We start from the raw sequence: 20,000 nt of genomic DNA, 5'->3' as shown, positions 1-20,000 counted from the left end.
AAACCTGCCTCAATGTATAAATGCCAATACAATTCTTGTTAACTAGCTTCCTGAAGATTTCTCTTGAATGAAACAGTTCTAGTCCTGTAGAAGCTCCTTCTATATAATAAATTAATTTTACTCTACTATGTACTGAGTACCTTATTTACTGTGGTTAACCCCGAATCAACCCGGGACCTACATATATATATATATATATATATATATATGGTAAATGAAAGATGGAAGATATGAGAATTTTTATTAATCACTACAATTGTTTACACACATGCAGCATTCATCACTCACAAGTGGGATACTTAACAACTGATTCAAGAGCACCTTATGGTGCAGATGTGTCTCTTTTGGTGATAAATAGTTATAACTCATTAAAATAACAGTTCCGCAATGCATCTTCTCACTCTGTGTAAAGAAAAGCAGCAAATTAAAGGATATGGCTTCATTTATATAGAAGATCAATAATAAAATAACAGATGCAAAAATGAAACGAAGAATATGTGAACCACCTGTGATACAGCACACATCAAGTCAGTAGTCCAGTTCCTGCCAAACCCATTGCAGCATGTCTTGTGTAACAGTCTCCAGTGCAGCAGTAGTTCTCTGCTTGAGTTCCTCTAAGCTTATAGGGAAACAGGTTTGGAGGTATAGACCAGTCCCTTCATATAACTTTAGAGAAAAATTCACAAGGTGTCAGGTTAAGTGAATATCGTAGCCAATTCAACAGCACATGGTTTTCATCACCAGCACATCTGATCCATCTCCTTGGCACATTCTCAATGAGATAAGCAAGCACGGTAAAGCTTTGTCCTGTTGCAAAATGAAATGTTCATGTTTATTTGCAATGAACTTATCAACTAGCCAGTTCTGAAGCATTTGCAGATAAACATTGCCAATAACATTGCCTTCAAAAAAAAAAAATGGACCATAAAAATGATTCTTGGAGCTGGTGCAGAACACATTCACTTTTGGTGAGTTCTTCATGTACTCAGCTGTAACATGGCTACTTTGTTTGCCGTAAATGCTAACATTATGCTTGTTGAATTTGATTTTTGTATGAAAGAAGGCCTCATCACTGAAAACAAGATGTTCTTGAAACTTGTCTTTAAGTTTCTTTTGCATATTGACACAGAATTGCTTTTGCTTTTGCTTGTCATCTGTCTTTAAAGTATGAACAAGTTGCAGCATGTAGTGTGTCATTCACAAGCATTCCTTTGTGACATACCAAAGTGTTATTGGAAGAATAAGTGTTTCTAGACTTGCTCCTCTTATGGACTTCCTAAGGTTTCTCAAAAATAACTCCTAAACCTACTCAATTATCCCCTCTGATAGTGGTGGTCATTCAGATCCTTTTGCCCTGCATAGGCAACCTTCTTCTTTGAATTTTTTGTGTCATGTCCAAATCTGAAAATATACTTGGTGCATTTTTGGTGAATTCTATCACAAATGCACACTGCACAGTCTTCTTTGACTGTATTTGAGCATACTCCAACATACAAAACACTACTACTTTCCAGTGAATGACATTTCTATATCAGAAATATAAAAAACTATATAAAACAATTAACAAGGAATTTTGAGATGTTTCTACACATGTTGCTAAAATTTGAGATCATTTGAATGAGAATTGGTCACATTATTAGGTTATAAAATAATAGCTTTTCTGAGACACCTGTGTGTGTGTGTGTGTGTGTGTGTGTGTGTGTGTGCGTGTGTATATAAATATCATCATCATCATCATCATCATCATCGTTTAACGTCCGTTTTCCGCGCTAGCACGGGTTGGACGGTTTGACTGGGGTCTGGGGAGCAGGGACTGCCCCTGGCTCCAGTCTGATCTGGCAGTTTTTTCTACAGCTGGATGCCCTTCCTAACGCCAACCACTCCGCGAGTGTAGTGGGTGCTTTTTACGTGCCACCTGCACAGATGCCAGAGGGGTCTGGCATCGGCCACGATCGGTTATTGCCTTTTTTCGTTGCATTGCGGCAGGGGGGGAGGGTTCCGGCAGAGAGGAGAGAGGGAGAGGGAGAGAGAGTGGTGGGGGGTGCATGTAATATAGGGGAGCACCAGTGGGGAAGGTTTGGGGTAAAGAGAAACGAATGGCGGGCTGCGAAGATTTTGATTGGGGACAGTAGACTTAAAGCAATCGGGGTTTGAAGAAATGAACAGAGTAACGAACAAATTAACTTGGTACCGAGGGGATAAACAAATTAAAGGGTTATATTTTAAGAACAAGCAGAATTAGTGAATAGATTCGAACATTTAAGGGTTAGCAGCAAATGTATGTGTGTAGTACAAGAGTCAGGAAGAGATGAAATGAGAATTCTTAGCTTCATTGCTATGATCATCGCTGTGTGGTCAAGTATATATATATATATCATCATCATTTGATGTCTGCTTTCCAAACTAGAATGGGTTGGATGGTTTGACTGGAGCTGGGTAAGCAAAAAATGGCACCAGACTTCAGTGTCTGCTTCTACATAGCTTTTATGGTTGGATGCCCCTCTTAACACCAACAACTCCACAGAGTAAACTCAGTGCTTTTTATGTGGCACCAGCACAGGTGAGGTCAGTTTTGGCATGGTTTTTACTGCTGGATGCCCTCCCAAATGCCAACTACTTTACAGTGTGGACTGGATGCTTTTTACATAGCGCCAGCACAGGCAGGGTCACCAAGTAATTTGCAAGACAAAGATCCTCTGAGAGGGTAGGGGGAATTGGAGCAGGTGATCTTGTGCCAGATGATGAAAGGCTAGAGTCTGATAGAGAGACAGAAACAGGTGTCTTGCTGTAGAGGAGTTACATTGTTACCTAGAGAGAAAGAGAGAGAGAGGGGTGATAATCAAGAATGAGGACAGTAACAGGTGTGTTGCTGTAGAGGAGATGCATGGTTAACCAGTCACAGGGAGAGAGCAAGAGAAAGAGAAGGAGAGTGCAAGAAGGAGCAGGAGAGAAATGGTGGTGAATTGCCAAGGCATATTCACAAGGAACAGGGATCAGAATATTAATGGCATAGTGCATGAAAAAGAGGAAAGGTAAAGAAGAGAAGAGATGTATTTTGATTTATTGGGGTTGGGTGTGTGAAAAGTTTTATTGTTACATGTGGGTGAAACACAATGTTTCTAAGACTTGGTTTTGCTGAAATGGGTGGGTCTTCTGAAGAACCTCGTATTGCCAGACATCTTGATCCAATGTCATCTCTTTCATCAGGATGTTGGGATCCTCATCAGTCCTCATCACTTCATCCCATGTCTTCCTAGATCTCCCTCTTCTACAGTGCCATCCATTTTCAGTGATTGACACTTCTTTATACAGCTGTCTTCATTCATATGCATCACATATCCAAACCTACATAGTTTTCTCTCTTGCATACTGCATCTGATTCCTCTTATACCCAACTCAACACATTTGCACTTAGTAGTAAATGCATACTGATGTTGCACATCCAGTGAAGCATACTAGAAAGAGACAGACAGACAGATACAGACAGACAGACAGACATATATAAAAATAGATAAATAGATAGACAGACAGACAGATAGATAGATAGATAGATAGATAGATAGATTGACAGACAGACAGACAGACAAGAAGAGAAACAGACAGGCAGGCAGGCAGACAGACAGACAGACAGGCAGGCAGGCAGGCAGGCTCTGGATTCAGAGGCCATGTCTCACTGCCACAGAGTATAGCCGTTTGTGCACAAGCATCAAACAATCTACCTTTCACTCTGAGAGAGAGAGAGAGTCCTTTTGTTGCCAACAGATGTAATGGCTCTCTGATCTTCCTCCCTCCTATTCTTATTCTAGAAACAATACTTTCAGAAATTCCTCCATCATTGATAATTTGGTCACCTAGGTAACAGAAACTATTTACAACCTCAAGAGAGCATCCTGAGCATCTGAGAGAGTCTAACTCCCATGTGTCCTTAGTGTTTATTCTTCTTGGACATCTGTCACATATGAAGACAACTTTATCTGTTAATCTACCTGTGATTCCATTGCACCTTTTATGTGTCCATAGCTTTACATTGGGTGCAGTGAATGGAAATACTTCCAACTCCTTTCCTACATATTGAGCAGCACCATTTATCCAACAGAAAGAGAGTTTTATCTGCTTCCTTGCTAATAACAACTTTGGTCTTTGTTAGGTTAACTTTAAGGTCCTTTGATTCCTGGTTTTGCTTCCATACCAGGAATTTCTTCTCCATTTCCGCTACAGATTCTGTAATAGGAGTGAGGTCATCTGCATATAGAAGTTCCCATGGACATCCAGTTTTGAATTCCTCTGTTATGGCCTGGAGGACTGTAATGAATAATAGTGGATTGAGAATTGAGCTCTGGTGAGCCCCTACTTGTAAGCTAAATTCATCACTGTATTCACAGCTGATTCTCATTCTACTGACAGCCCCACTATACATGGCTTGTACAGCTGTAACAAGCCATTCATCTACTCTTAACATTCTTAGAGACTGCCAGGTCAACAAAAGCTAAGGAGAATGGCTTACTTTTAACCAAGTACTTTTCCTGCAGCTGTCTCACTAGGAAGATGGCATCTGTGGTACTCTTCCAGGTACAAAACCAAACTGCATCTCATTTAGTTTAATTTTATTCCTAATCAATTGAGCTATAACTCTTTCTGTATATTTCATGACCTGGTCTAGCAGTTTGAAACCTCTGTAGTTGTTTCTATCTAAGGCATCACATTTACCTTTGTAACAGCAGCTAACTATAATGACACCTTTCTGAATAACCTGATTAACTAAACGAGTGACTAGGCTGTATCTTACACTACCAGTGATACCTGATGGGGCAGAGGCTTTCCCTGTCTTCATATCCTTAATTGTCTTATTTATTATATTGTTGTCAACTCTGATGCTGGTTCCTCAGTTGGTTCAATATTTGAAAGACTCTCTTTCTCCCATGCATTTTTCACATTTTATAACTTTTCTTAACGGCACTTCCATGCATCTTTCTTCTCTGAGTCACTAAGTGTAAGCATACCATTATCCACACATTTTGCACCCTATATATGTGTATCTCTCTCTCTCTCTCTCTCTCTCTCTCACTCTATCTATCTGTCTGTCTGTCTGTCTGTCTGTCTGTCTGTCTGTCTGTCTGCCTGCCTGCCTGCCTGCCTGCATGTCTGTCTGCCTACCTGCCTGTCTGTCTGTCTGTTTGTATCTGTCTGTCAGTCTCTTTCTAAATATATATATATGTATGTATGTATACATATATATATATATTTATATACATACATATATACACATATAACAATAGATGGATTGTGGTTCACCTAACTCGGAACTTGCAATTCAGTTGGATCAAGAGTCTACAGAGTGCAGTGAAATGGGTGCACTGTTTGTACCCATGTGCAGCCTTGATGACTCATTGTATATTCAGTCGACCTTTTGTGATTGTGTGCACAACCAGAGTATAAATCCATGTTTACTTTAGGAATTACATATTTGTCCTCAAATATTGTTTGTACAGTCACAATAGTGATATCATCAACCTGACCTTGGTGCTTTACCATTTAAGTTCCTGATTCACTTGAATCCTAGAAATTTATATATATATATATATATCATCATCATCGTTATTTAGCGTCTGTTGTCCATGCTGGCATGGGTTGGACGGTTTGACCAGGGCTGGCAAACTGGAAGGCTGCACCAGACTCCAGTCTGATTTGGCATGGTTTCTATGGCTTGATGCCCTTACTAATGCCAACCACTCCAAGAGTGTAATGTGTGCTTTTACATGCTACTGGCATGGGTGCCATTTGCATGACACTGGCATCTGCAGTTACTGCAATTTTACTTGGCTTGGTGGGTCTTCTCAAGCACAACATAATGCCAAAGGTCTGATTTCTCATTATTTTCTCCCTGTATGTTTGAAGCCATTACATGTTTAAAATCATTGAAACCAGTGTAAGTATTGGATCATATGAGCGTCGGCTGCGGGGTCATTCCGAAAAGCTCTACCTGCGACGATTTCATCTCAATCGAAGGAGAGGAGCTTTCTCCGTCCGAGTTGCAGATCCGTGGAACAAGCTGCCAGACGAGATGGTGAAGATGCCGACGACCGCTTTGTTCAAAGCCTCCCTGGACCTCAAGTGGCCTGAACTCTTTACATGAACACCACCCTGTACTTAACTCCATGTCCCCCTACATGGCCTTGCTATTTGCTTTTGAGCCAAATTAACTAACTAACTAACTAACTAGTATGTATTGTTGCATCATTTTTGGGAGTAAAAAAAAAGGTCAGCACAGTTGTTAAAGTTGAGAGTCTTTGAAACATGAAGTGACAGGTTCTTTTTTTTCCAAGAAATGTTTGCTCAATTTTGATTTGATTATAATTGAGGCTCTGATAAAATATTTTTTATGTTTAACAATGAAAATTCTTTTTTTTGTTGGATTCCGCATGAATTTTTTTCTCACACTAATGTCTAATTTGATAATTTTCAGTTTTCCAAAAAAAAAGTGGTATGTAAATTGGGGCAAAATGACCAATGACTAATTTCAATAATTTCTTTTCTTTAACTGCTTGGTGTAATGTATCATGAAGAGAGCCACTCATGCAGATCGTGACAATATTTTGCATCGAGTTTTTAAATCTAGTTCAGTTTTGTTAATTTAATATTATGTGCCAGATCCTGTTTCCCAGATCCTCTTTCAGTTGATTTAAATATCAAAATAAAATTTATTTCTGATCTTTCTGATGTCTTAGGATGGATATTGATGTGTATGAGTCTTTTTTCAAATGTCATTCTGGAAAATTGAAGAGGCAAAACTTGTCTTATTTGTATGTTCAAAGAGAATGGAGATAATTTTCTGAAATAATATTCTAAATATATTATAATGAATTTAGAGAAGGCCATTTGCTTAGCTGATATAATTTTTGTAAGGCACTGAACATCTGTAAAAAATACACTTTTTCTTGAGTCAAAAATGCAGTAAATATTACTCATTGTGCCCCACCGCCTACTGGAAACAGGAAAAGTAGACTTTCAGAATGGCTTTCCAATATAAGTTGGAATTTCTCTGTGTTAATTGGGATTTCCCTGCCATTTTTAAAATCACAAATTTCAAAACAACATTCAGGCAATGTAACATACTTCAAAAAGAAAAAAAACTTTCACTAGAAGGACAGGTCTTTGTCATTACGTTGTGTTGATAGACTTGCAATAAAAACTTATTAGTTACTATGGTGGCGACATTACCTATCAATCTACCTTTTACACACTTTTGTAAAGAACAAACTAACAAATGATGCATGTGTATGAAGTTGTGGTATTGACTACAGTGCCAAGATTTTCATAAGAAGACATAGCCATCTTGTTGACGGTAAAAAGTCATCATTAAAAATGTTGAAATTAATTTATATATTTAGAGAAGTTCCACCTTTAAACTTCTCTGCATTATGATCTGAAATGTAAGAGCTTCTCTAACCTGATGATGGAGACTTCATTTATCCAATGTTGATTGCTTCCATCAATGGAAATAGTAGTTGTGATACCTGTGCCGGTGGCACATAAAAAGCATCATCCGAATGTGGCCGATGCCAGTGCCGCCTTGGCTGGCTTCCGTGCCGGTGGCACGTTAAAAGCACCAACCGATCGTGGCCGATGCCAGACCGCCCCTGGCACCTGTGCAGGTGGCACGTAAAAAGCACCCACTACACTCGCGGAGTGGTTGGCATTAGGAAGGGCATCCAGCTGTAGAAACACTGCCAGATCTGACTGGAGCCTGGTGCAGCCCCTGGCTTCCCAGACCCCGGTCGAACCGTCCAACCCGTGCTAGCACGGAAAACGGACGTTAAACGATGATGATGATGATGATGATGATAGCTGCATATTGTGATGAACTACATCTACCAAAATTATGATGGGCCTCTGAGCCCCAGAAACAGCTGTTGGACTTATAACACCTTTCTTCCTTCTCTTTAATTTTCTCTGTCATTTGTACTCTGAGAAAGGTGGATCTATTAATATGAAAATCTATAGTGCTCAAAAGATTCAAACTTATACTTTGATGTCTTTAGAGATCAATTCTGTGGGATAAAATGTTCATCGTCTGAAAGTCTTTTATTTTTTGCTTCCTCTTGTTTTGCATGTATACATATACACATATTTTGTATTTCATACCCAAACTGTTTATCCACATAATTGCCTCTATACCTGCTCAACTTGATCCCTTTTATAGCTATTCTTTATCCCACAGAATTGATCTCTAAAGACATCAAAGTATAAGTTTGAATCTTTTGAGCACTACTAAGTATCTTTTCTACTGAGAATCTCTGGATCTCATCTGTTGACTACACACATGCACATGCACACACACACACACATTTATTGATATATATATAGATAGATAGATATGGAGGTGCAATGGCCCAGTGGTTAGGGCAGCGGATTCGCGGTTGTAGGATCACAGTTTCGATTCCCAGACTGGGCGTTGTGTGTGTTTATTGAGCAAAAACACCTAAAAAGCTCCACGAGGGTCCGGCAGGGGGTGGTGATCCCTGCTGTACTCTTTCACCACTCTTTCTTCTGTTGGCCTGCTCGCTTAGCCGGCGGGGTGGCGTCATTCGAAGGCTAAAACAGTGCGAACACATTGTGACCAGCGATGTGTAGCAACATCTGATGGTCTGGTCGGTCATGTGATCACGTGAGATAGATAGATAGATAGATAGATAGATAGATAGATAGATAGATAGATAGATAGATAGATAGATAGATAGATAGATAGATAGATAGATAGATAGATAGATAGATAGATAGATAGATAGATAGCTATAGATATAGATTATTTAATAATAGCTGGCTAAGCTCCATGCAACTTTTTGTAGGTTTTGTAGGCTTGTAAAATGAATCTAACTCATCAAGCATCAGGATGAGACAAATTTAAGATGGTTTCTAGATGTTAGGCCCCTATTGGTCAACTCAAGTCATGTGATGCAGATGCTAATGGTCTGGAAGTTACATCAGGTCTTATCTTTGCTCTTAGGCTCACATAATCAGATAAGATGTTGGTAGGTTGTTGTAACTGCTATGTCTGGAGGCTGCAATGTGGTTTCTTTAGCAACAGCAGTTCATAGCATTTGCTGCTACAGAGAACTAAGTTAAACTGTTATTAAATAGTACATGTAACTCATAGCAAATGTGTTGACCGTTACTGTTTTTCATCCTCCCACTGACACGTATATAGATCATCATCATCATTTAACGTCCATTTTCCATGCTGGCAGGGGTTAGACGGTTTGACTGGAAGTGGTAAGCTGGAGAGCTCTAGCAGGCTCCAGTCTGATATTGGCTTGGTTTCTATGGCTGGATGCCCTTCCTAATGTCAACCTCTCTTAGAGTGTAGTGGGTGCCTTTTACATGTCATCGGCATGGGTGCCCTTTACATGTTACCAGCATGGGTACTTCCACATGTCACTAGCATAGGTGCCATTTATGTGTCACTGTCATTGGTGCCTTTTATGTGTCACTGTCATGGATGCCTTTTATGTGCCACCAACATGGGTACCTTTTATCTGTCACTGACACTGTTCATGACTATGATTTTACTTAGCCTGATGAGTCTTTTCAAGCACAGCAAACCGCTGAAAGTCTCAATCATTTGTTATTGTCTCCACGAGGCCCAACATCCAAAGATCATGCTTCACCACCTTATCCCATGTCTTCTTGGGTCAACCTTTTCCACAGGTTCCCTCCACAGTTAGAGATTGACACTTCTTTACATATGCATCACATGACCATACCAGCACAGTTGTCTCTCTTGCATACCACATCTGATGCCACTTATGCCCAAGATACTTACCCTCTGTCATACATGCACACTGACATTGCACATCCAGTGAGGCATACTGGCTTCATTTCTTTCAAGCCTTTACATGTCCTCTATTGTCGCCGCCGCCGTAGTGATCTCATTCTCGCCCACAACATCATAAGCGGAAAGTGTAACCTCTCGAAAGAGCTGTTCTTCACTCCTGCTCCAGAGCGTCGGCTGCGGGGTCATTCCGAAAAGCTCTACCTGCGACGATTTCATCTCAATCGAAGGAGAGGAGCTTTCTCCGTCCGGGTTGCGGATCCGTGGAACAAGCTGCCAGACGAGATGGTGAAGATGCCAACAACCGCTTTGTTCAAAGCCTCCCTGGACCTCAAGTGGCCTGAACTCTTTACATGAACACCACCCTGTACTTAACTCCATGTCCCCCTACATGGCCTTGCTATTTGCTTTTGAGCCAAATTAACTAACTAACTAACTAACTACCATGTAACATGGCTAGCTGCACACAAGCATCATACAATCTGCCTTTCATTCTGAGGGAGAGGCCCTTTGTTACCAACAAAGGTAGCAGCTCTTTAAACTTTGCCTAGCCTATTCTTATTCTATCAGCTATACTCTTGGATCATCTATCTCCACTGCTGACTTGGCCACCCAGATAACAGAAGCTATCAACTACTTCTAGCTATCCCCACTGGCATTTGATGGAGTCTATTTTCAGTACATTTCTTACAGTTATTGTACCTGTACATCTGCCACGCACAAACTTCTTTTCCTGTTAACCTTCCTCTGATATTGCTGCACCTCTGAGGTGTCCATAGTTTACGATGGGTACATCTTACAGAGTTACTGCTCAAGCCTTTTGTTACATATTGAGCAGGGCCATCTCCTTGAAGGGATTTGTGATTTGTCTGCTTTCCTACTTAGTAAGACTTTGGTTTTTGCTAAATTAACTCTAAGACCCTTTGATTCCAGACCTGTGCTCAGTAGTGCAGTGAAAGCACGTGATAAAAATAAGACTATTGAATAATAATAATAATGATCCTTTCTACTAAAGTCACAAGGCCTGAAATTTTGGACAAGTTGACTAGTCGATTACATCAACCCCAATGTTCCATTGGTATTTAATTTACCAACCCTGAAAGGATGAAAGGCAAAGTAGACCTCAGTGGAATTTGAACTCATAAAGACAGACAAGATGCTACTAAGTATTTTGCCCAGCATGCTAATGATAGTAATAGTCACGATAATTATAATAAATGTCTATTTTTACAGCACTTGCAATATTAGATTGAGTTGTTTATATTAAATGAAAAACTGTCACATTATAATAATGAGATGCACTAATGTAAAATAATCTTTCATTAGGTTTTTGGTAAGGGCAACATTTATTTATATCTAAAGTGAAGGTGATATCCAGGAAATTAAGTGTACTAAGATTCGTTTGAATTGTAATTTATTGACCTATTTCTCTAAATAATTTTTACAAGCTCTTCTCTGAATCTGTCATTCAGGTTCATATTGTATGAGACTAAAAGACTGTCATCTACATAAGGAACCAATGGTCTTTTAGATGAATGAGTGGGATAAATGAGAACTTTCTCATTTTGCTTCAAGATTTGCATGGTTTAAATAAAGGTCATAGATGTTGGGCTCTTAAATGTTTCAGATTATTTACTATGTAACTAATTATATATCTCCAAACGAATGACTTCAGAAAGTTTTCTTAATATATGATCTCTTTGCATCCAGACATTAGATTTGGAGAGTTATCGTTTAAAAATATTTTAGATTTTTGAATTATTAATTTTCCCCTAATTTGATTTTTTTTACACACCTACAGTTACAACCTTTTTTCTATTTTATATTCATTTTTATATAAATATCTTATATATAGGCACAGGCATGGCTGTGTGGTAAGAAGTTTGCTTCCCAAGCACATGGTTTCAGGTTCAGTCCCACTGGGTGACACCTTGGGTAAGAGTCTTTTACTATTGCCGCAGGCTGACCAAAGCCTTGTGAATGGATTTGGTAGATGGAAATTACTTCCAGTGTATATGGGTCCCAACTCTGTCATGTCTATGAATATATTCCTTCTTAGCCAAGACTGGGCAGCCAGACACAATGTGATTTATTGTTTCTTCTCTATCTCAACATATCCTGCAGTTATTTGTATTTCTTTTCATTACATGTTTTGGTAATTTCTGGTAGGAAGGCTTTGATCTTGTGCTGCAATTAAAAATCCTTCAGTCTCTGCTTTGAATCCTGAGCTTCTCAGTCATTTCATTGGTTGAGAAGCTCATTGTATATAAGTATCTGTGTATGTGTGTGTCTTTGTATATGTGTTTGTTCTTCACCACCACTTGACAACTGGAGTTGGTGTGTTCATCTCCTTGTAACTTAGCAGTTCAGCAAAAGATACTGATGGAATAAGTACTAGGCTTTACTAAAAGATAATAAGCACTGAGGTTGATAAGTTGACTATAATACTTTGAGGCTATGCCCCAGCATGGCTGTACTCTAATGACTGAAACAAGTAAAAGATAAAAGATATATTCTTCTATTTTTTTATACCTACTTACACAGCTTCTTAACTGCCTTAAACTAGCAAATTCTCCCCATACCTTCCATTCTATTAAAGTTTATTATGATATTAAAGTTTATTATGATATTCACGCTTCTCCACCCTATGTCTATCATACTTTATGTTCATTACCATCATCCTCATTGCCATCACCATAATTTTTTGCCTGCTTCATTGCTAGTTTGATGGTTTTATAGGATCCAACAAATTCGTGGAAGTTGTCCAACTCCACTGTCTCAATTTCGACATGGTATGGTGTTTATAGCAGGATGCTCTTCCTAATGCCAACTACCTTCCAAAGTGTCCTGGGTACTTTTTCTCCCGTGGTACCAGCACTAGTAAGGCTGTCTTGTAATTTGCAAGGGTTAAGAGCTCTCATATCTCATAAGAGTGGATGTTGACTTTTGGGGTAGTGTTAAAAAGTAAAAAACAGTCACGGGCAACCTTTTTCAAGAAGCAGGCTGCATAAGATATAGGTCATCATTAGGCAGGCCACATTACTAAAAAAAAATTCAAGATCCTTCATTTAGGTGGACCATTCAGAAAGTTCCATAGGACATAATTTGCCCACGACTAAGTTAAAATATGATGGGAGAAACAGGTTTATTATTGGTACAGGGCGTTAGTGGAGAGTGTAACAGAGACAGTGTTTGGGAAGGAAACAACTGAAGGGAAAGAGAAGGAGTAGTGTCAAATGTTAGTGAGAGTGCTTTTGAGTGAAAAGGGTAGTAGGGGTTTAATAGGAAGACATTTAGGGATACCCTCCAATATATATGAGTGCATGGGGGTAGATGGAGTGGTGTTACAAATAGAGATGAAGATGAGTGTGCTGGGGAGCCAGAGTGTAGCATGTTTAACCTTTTAGTATTCAGATTACTCTGTCAAATGTATAGGAGCACTCCGTCGGTTATGACAATGAGGGTCCCAGCTGATACGATTAACGGAACAGCTTGCTCGTGAAATTAACGTGCAAGTGGCTGAGCATTCCACAGACACGTGTACCCCTAACGTAGTTCTCAGGGAGATTCAGCATGACACAGAGTGTGACAAGGCTGGCCCTTTGAAATACAGGTACAACTCATTTTTGCTGGCTGAGTGGACAGGAGCAATGTGAAATAAAATGTCTTGCTCAAGGACACAACGCGTCACCAGGAATCAAACTCATGACCTTACAATCATGAGCCAAATGCCCTAACCACTAAGCCCCGCGCCTTCTGTCAAATGTAATGCTTATTTATTCACATTGTTTTGAATTCATCACACATTATCTTGTGGCTTTGAGATTTTGATGATGCGATTGTAATTTTTAGAATGAAATTGTAGAGTAAGTGCAAGAAGCCTGATCTGGTCAGTTTGAATGTAAAGCTGGTAGAATATTTGAGCCTGATATGGCTGGTAGAATATTAAAGGGTCAAGTAGATGAGTAGGAGAGAAAGCATGGCGACAAGAGGATCCAGTAAGGTAGGTAAAGGTTGCAAGAGTGATGGAAAAGTGAGTGTTGAATAGAAATATAACATCAGTTTCACCATGCTTGAATAAGTAGACAGGTCTTCTCGAGCACTGTGTGTCTCCAATCATCTCAGTCCTTTATCGTTACCTGTATGAAGCTCAATATCCTGTGATAGGTCTATCACTTCAGTGTAAGCAATCATCGCTTGAGCTGTTCTCATCCATAAGCATCCCATGCCTGTAACAACACAGTCTTCTCTCTTTCATACTACATCTGATTCCATTTATACTCATTTTTTGCAAAAATGATATGTCCAAATTTCTCTTTTGATCTTTCTATGAAGGTAATCATATTTTCCATAATAAGAAATGGATTTTTTGGTCCACAGTGGGTTTCTTGTGGGCAGAGAATATCACAATAATAATCACTGCATAATTTTGCAGCAAATTATTCTTTAGTTGAAGACAGCCCTTCAATGTTCAGAGACATAATAGTCAGTTAGGTTGGAACTGGCTTCTCTGCTTGCTCCAGACTGGGAGATATCTACCATCTGTTGATCTTCTGGACATTGTTATATTTCAAATGAGCTTCAAAGTGCTTGGTAGAATTTGCAGGTTATACAAAATTTCACTTGGCAGGGATTGTGATCGAAACAGTCCTACCTTGATCCCTGATCACTAGTTGCACGAAACCCACCAACACATGACTTGCACCTCCTCGCTAACAGTTCCCTTGTTAATATCAGTTGAGAAGCAGTCAGTCAAGTCAAGGTGACTAAGGCTAATAGTGATGAACATCACCTCCTCCATAGTCATCTAGCTTCAGCCTAATGACTCAAGTCAAGAAGAATCTTCTTCAGTCATGTCCAGCTTCTAACATTTAGGGAAGAAACCAGACACCAATTCTAGGTAGGAAAGCTTGAGAATATCCCTCTTCTGATTGATATGGGATTCCCTCACTGCTGAAGATCTCCCTTCTGACTCAGAAGAACTCTGGGTTCAGTGGATATTTAACTGCCTGAGAAAGAAAACAGAATGATCAAAAGTTGCTTTGGTCAGATGCAGCTACAAGGCCAGCTCAATTACTTGTCAATGAGGAGAAGCAGACCATACTATAGAGTACTGCCTTGTCTGGTCCCTTACTATAAACCCTTACAGCTCAAAAGACCTTCCAGAGTTTACTAAAAATGTATAGAACTGTGAAAAGAAATGGGAAGCTCATATATAGCCATTATGCTTTGAGGAACCAAAAGAAGTATTTTAAAATATGACTCATAAAATTCTACTGGGGTTGACTGTGGCCATCATCACTTTCAGATCAATAAAATTAGTACCAGGTTTGAATAGGACCTGATTTAATCAGCTGTATATATTTTCTCTATAAATTTGTACTAAAAGTTAAAATAATGATATCGTTTATGCAGGCAGACTTATATCAGATTAAACCCATAAGTTCGGTCCGATTTTAACTTTTTTAAAATTGAATAAAATTTAATAGTATTTTAGAATGTCTAATGGAATTAAAAATTATTTTTGTGCATTTGTGTACATTTAAACTAATTAAATATTATTTTACAGAATAATAGAATTAAAATTTCTTTGATTAAGACCATTTCTTACATAGAAGTATCCAAAGAGCATTTGAGGTACAGAAAAGGAAACTCTGCAGCTGAAGCAACTCGAAACATACATTCAGTTTATGGGAAAGAATGTTTGAATGAAAGAACTTGCAGAAGATGGTTTGCAAAATTCAAAAGTGGAGATTTCAGCCTTGAAGATGAAAATCGAACAGGATGTCCAGTTGAGTTTGATGATAAGCTCCTTGAGGTATTACTTGAAGCAAATCCTGCATTATCAGTTGAAGAATTGGCAATAAAGCTTAGTTCAAACCATACAACTGTTCATCGTCATCTTCAACAACTTCGAAAGTTTCCTAAACTTGGAAAATGGGTGCCTCATGAGTTGTCCGAAAGCAACCGCAAATCCCGAGTTGACATCTGCTCTTCTCTCCATTCTCATGAACTCATTTCACCATTTTTGGATAGACTTGTGACTGGTGATGAAAAATGGATCTTCTTTTGAAATGTTAAACGTTGTAAACAGTGGCTTGGTAAAAGGGAAAAAGCTCAACCACAACTGAGAAGGGAACTTCATGGGAAAAAAGGTCTTCTCTCTATCTGGTGGGATTTCAAAAAGAGTAATTCACTTTGAATTGTTACAACCTAATGCACAAGTCTGCTGTCAGCAATTAGAGTGTTTGAACCAAGCTTTGAAGAAAAAAACCCCGCTTTAGTGAATCAAAAAGGAGTGATGGTTCATAAGGACAATGCGCAACCCCACACTACAAAGATCAAATCACAGATGATCGAAGAGCTTGGTTGGGAAAAAATTCCTCATCCACCTTATTCTCCTGACTTTGCTCCTTCAGACTACCATTTGTTTTGTAGTTTACAGAATCATTTGGGGGGCATAACTTTCACAAGCCAGAAGGAGGTTGAAACTGACATTTCAGAGTTCTTCGCTTTGAAACCAAAAGAGTTTTACGTTGATGGGATTAAAAAGCTTGTAAATAGATGGAAGGAAGACATAGATAATCAGGGAAAGTACTCGTTTTCTTTATTCAAAATTCAGACAGAACTTATGGAACCTGATAGAATAGTCTGAAATTATCTTGTAAGCCAAAAACTATAATTTTTTAAATTTATATGTTTGAAACATAGATTATTATTATACATAGATTATGATTTAACCCCAACCTGTGATTCCCTTCCTCCATATTTCTAGTTTGATTATTTTTGAAAATTTTTTTCCCAGATTTGTGTCTTAAACATTTCAGATTATGAATCTTTATTTAACCCTTTAGCATTCAGATTACTCTGTCAAATTCATATTGTTATAAATTAGTCATGCATTCTCTTGTAATTTTGAGATTTTGATGATATGGCTGTTTATTTCTAGAATGACATTGGGTTTGATGCAAGATGCCAGATCTGGCTGGTTTGAACATAAAACAGCTAGAATTCTTTGGCTGATATGGCCAGCTCAAATGCTAAAGAGTTAATAAAACTGAAACTCTTTTTTCTTTTTTAATTTTTTTCTATGTTTCCAAATTTTATATAGGTTTTCAAATCAAAATACTCAAATATGAAAAACTTACAAGTAATTTTGTGTATCTCCTTAATTGTATTGGACTACTTATTTTTCATCTTGAAACAAAAATAAAAAGTTCTATTTCAGATGGTAAACTAGGATACCTGATAATACAATGCATTTATGTCCAAAAAAAAAAAAATAATAATTTTTTATTGAATGGAGTGAAAGAAAAAAAAAGAGAAATAAAAAAGAAAGCAAAAAAATTAAACAATACCTGTTTCATTTTGCCAAATTTTGAATGATTCCTAAATTGTTTTAATGCAATGGCAAATAAGTAATTTTTTTTAAAATCTAGAAACTGATAGAAAATGATGACAGAATAGTAATGACTAAACTCAATAGATGTCTTCCTTTGTAATCATAAAATGAAAGAATACTTTATGCTTTTAAATTCACAATTTTCTTTCATGGCAATTGCCAGTCCTACAAGAGAAGGACATCTTTTTAATTAGTTTACTGATAACACAACAATGATGTCATATATCAACAAAAGTAAAAAAGTAGTATCTGAAAAAGCTTGCCAGTCTGTTTTATAGTCCCAGCTGACAAAATGGAAAAGCTGTTGCCCTAGAGGATGGTGAGAGAGAGGCAATGGAACAGCCACTATGATTCACAGGACTCACAGTTGTAGATAACCATCTCTGCCTTGATAGCGGTAAGCAAAGATGTTGTCTGGGGGCCAAGATCACTGGAGGTCTCCACTGCCACAGAATCAATCACAAATTTGTTAGAGAGTGGCTAATGCTTTGACATTTTGCCCATCCTCAGCCTGATGAGTAGCTAAACACACCAAGTGGCTGCTGGAGAAGGTGTCACAGCATGTGACATCCCAGATGAGGGGCCTACCACTATGGAATTGGAAAATTGTAATACCACCAGGCTTTTTATTGTCCCCTTGGTCTAACCTACTGACACAAGGGAGGCCAGTGACACCTAGGCCATGCTTTATGATGTTATTGAGAGTAGCATGGTGTAGAAGGCGCCCAGCACTATAATGGTATGACAATGGTTGGAGGTTGAAAGAATTGACAATGGATCCACAGTAGCATTTGTGAGGCTTACAGATCTGGAGGCTAAACCTCAGGGAAACACCAATGCACAAACTGTTATTATCAAGCTGAGTGCCGGTCAAGAGTGATGACACTGTGTTGATCCAGGCACTGCTTGTGGGGCTAGGAGCCAAGCAGAAACATGCCAGATAGTGGTGGTGAAGTCAATGCATCAACTCAGCCAAGATCATGCTGCACTGGATGGCATTTCATTTGTTTTGGGAAAACTGGACATCCAGAGAGAGGAGAGGGAGATGGACATCTGCAGGATGTAAGCTGAGCTGGCTCCATGCTGTGTAGGGCCACCTAGTGCTCACTAATTAGAGTAGGTTCGGTTGTGTTGTGGAGAACCCTGTTGATGAGGACATGCAAGAGGTCACTGATAAGAAAAATGCTAACAGGACCAGTAAGACTGGAGGCTGAGGCTGTCATACCTGACAGGTAAGGTGACCTGTTCTGTTGCCAGCCAGTATCATCAAACTGAACCTTGCATATCTCTTCTGCAGCTTGTTAGTTACAGGTGTCGAAATCTGTGGGGAGAGATATGTAGTTGTAGCAAAAAGCCTGGACCTGAGGGTGGAGTGAATGGCAGGCAGGAGGATTGGTGAAACAAGGATAAGGACGTGTTCTATCAAAGTTGTTTGCATTTGGTGCAGTAAAGATCACACATCCAAGACAGAGGCCACAAAACCCTCTCGGATGAGTCAATCATGAGGCTGATCGTTGTAGCATGAGAACAACTGCTCAAAGGTAACAGAAGACACTTTCTATGGGCTTGTCTATCATCATATCGTCCAGGCACCATACATTGAAAGGAGCTGTGATGCTCTAAGCAATGCTATCCATCATAAGAGCAAAGAGGAGGGGCCCAATAGATTGCCCTTTTGAATTCCAGTCAAAGATAGTATGATCTTATCAGAAGTGAGGAGCATGCTAAGAGACCTGTAAGGCAGGTAAGCTAGCAGGTCGGCAAACAGGGCATGGCTGAGGTAGGTTTCAAGCAAGTAGCCGTAGCACTGACAGTTGAATACATTTTTCATGTCAAGCTTGACAACGAGGTGTTTGGAATAACTTGATATCAGCACGGGAGGACAATCATTGAAGAACTGTCAAGTGGCATGGATGGCTCCCTCACATTCACTGGCCATGCCAACCCTCAGTTAAATTGGGTTGAGTTCCTTGTCTAGTTCAGGTGTAACGGATCTGCAGATGACCTTTTGCCTTGAGCCTCTGGAAGACATTACTCACTGCAATGGGGCATATGTCACCATCCTTTTTCTTGAGACCGATTAGGCTGGCTGAAAAGAAGAGGCTTCAGGAAGAAGAGTCCAGGACACTGTGAATAAATCTGTTGAGAGCTGTTATTGCACTCAGCAGGTGCACTTGACTTTGGCAGTAAGCAGGGACAGCATCTCCCTGAGGTGGCTGAGTCATAAATCATCGATACCAGTGCTGCTACTAGTAGGGAAAGACCACAGAGCAGAGATGACTTTCTCAGAGGCCATGTACAGTGGCTGAAGGTCGGGTGTGAGTATTGATCTAAGGTTTATAAATGGCTCATGATGTTTGAGCTAGAGGGCAGTCAGGATCTCAGTAAGGTAGAAGGCAGTGTCATCAGAGGTGACTACTCTGACAGCAGCTGAGACATCACCCTCAATAAGGTTGATGTTTATCCAGCCGTGTAAATGCTTTAATCCAGCATCAGGGGTGGAGGACTGCAGGCATGCGAATGAGCAGGGTTCAGCATACTTGGACACACTAAGTATACCAAAGGACAAAATGTTGGCCCTGACTAGGGTTGTTGTTGACAGGTTGCCTTGATTAACACCAGTATTGGGAAGACTGAAGGCAAGTAGAGCAAAATAGAATAGTCATTCCCAATTGCTGGGTCTACTGGAGTCCAGTTGAGGATGTGAGGGCATTAGCCTCTAACACCTGGGCCACTTTCAAGATCTTAAGAGGTATCTTCCAAAACCTC

At 39.4% G+C, this 20,000-nt stretch overlaps 1 long non-coding RNA gene across 1 annotated transcript in view; it reads left to right on the top strand.

The window, feature by feature from the left end:
* The window catches only part of LOC118763261, a 26,156-nt gene extending 12,406 nt beyond the window's left edge, over window positions 1-13,750 (top strand). Inside the window, exon 4 of the long non-coding RNA XR_004999012.1 lies at window positions 13,737-13,750. This is a non-coding gene — a long non-coding RNA (uncharacterized LOC118763261). The remainder of the gene's footprint in view (window positions 1-13,736) is intronic.
* Window positions 13,751-20,000: the final 6,250 nt, after the last annotated feature.

This window comes from Octopus sinensis, linkage group LG4 (assembly GCF_006345805.1).
Source record: "Octopus sinensis linkage group LG4, ASM634580v1, whole genome shotgun sequence".
In the NCBI taxonomy this organism is placed as follows: domain Eukaryota; kingdom Metazoa; phylum Mollusca; class Cephalopoda; order Octopoda; family Octopodidae; genus Octopus; species Octopus sinensis.
This window is presented reverse-complemented; position numbering and strand designations above follow the sequence as displayed.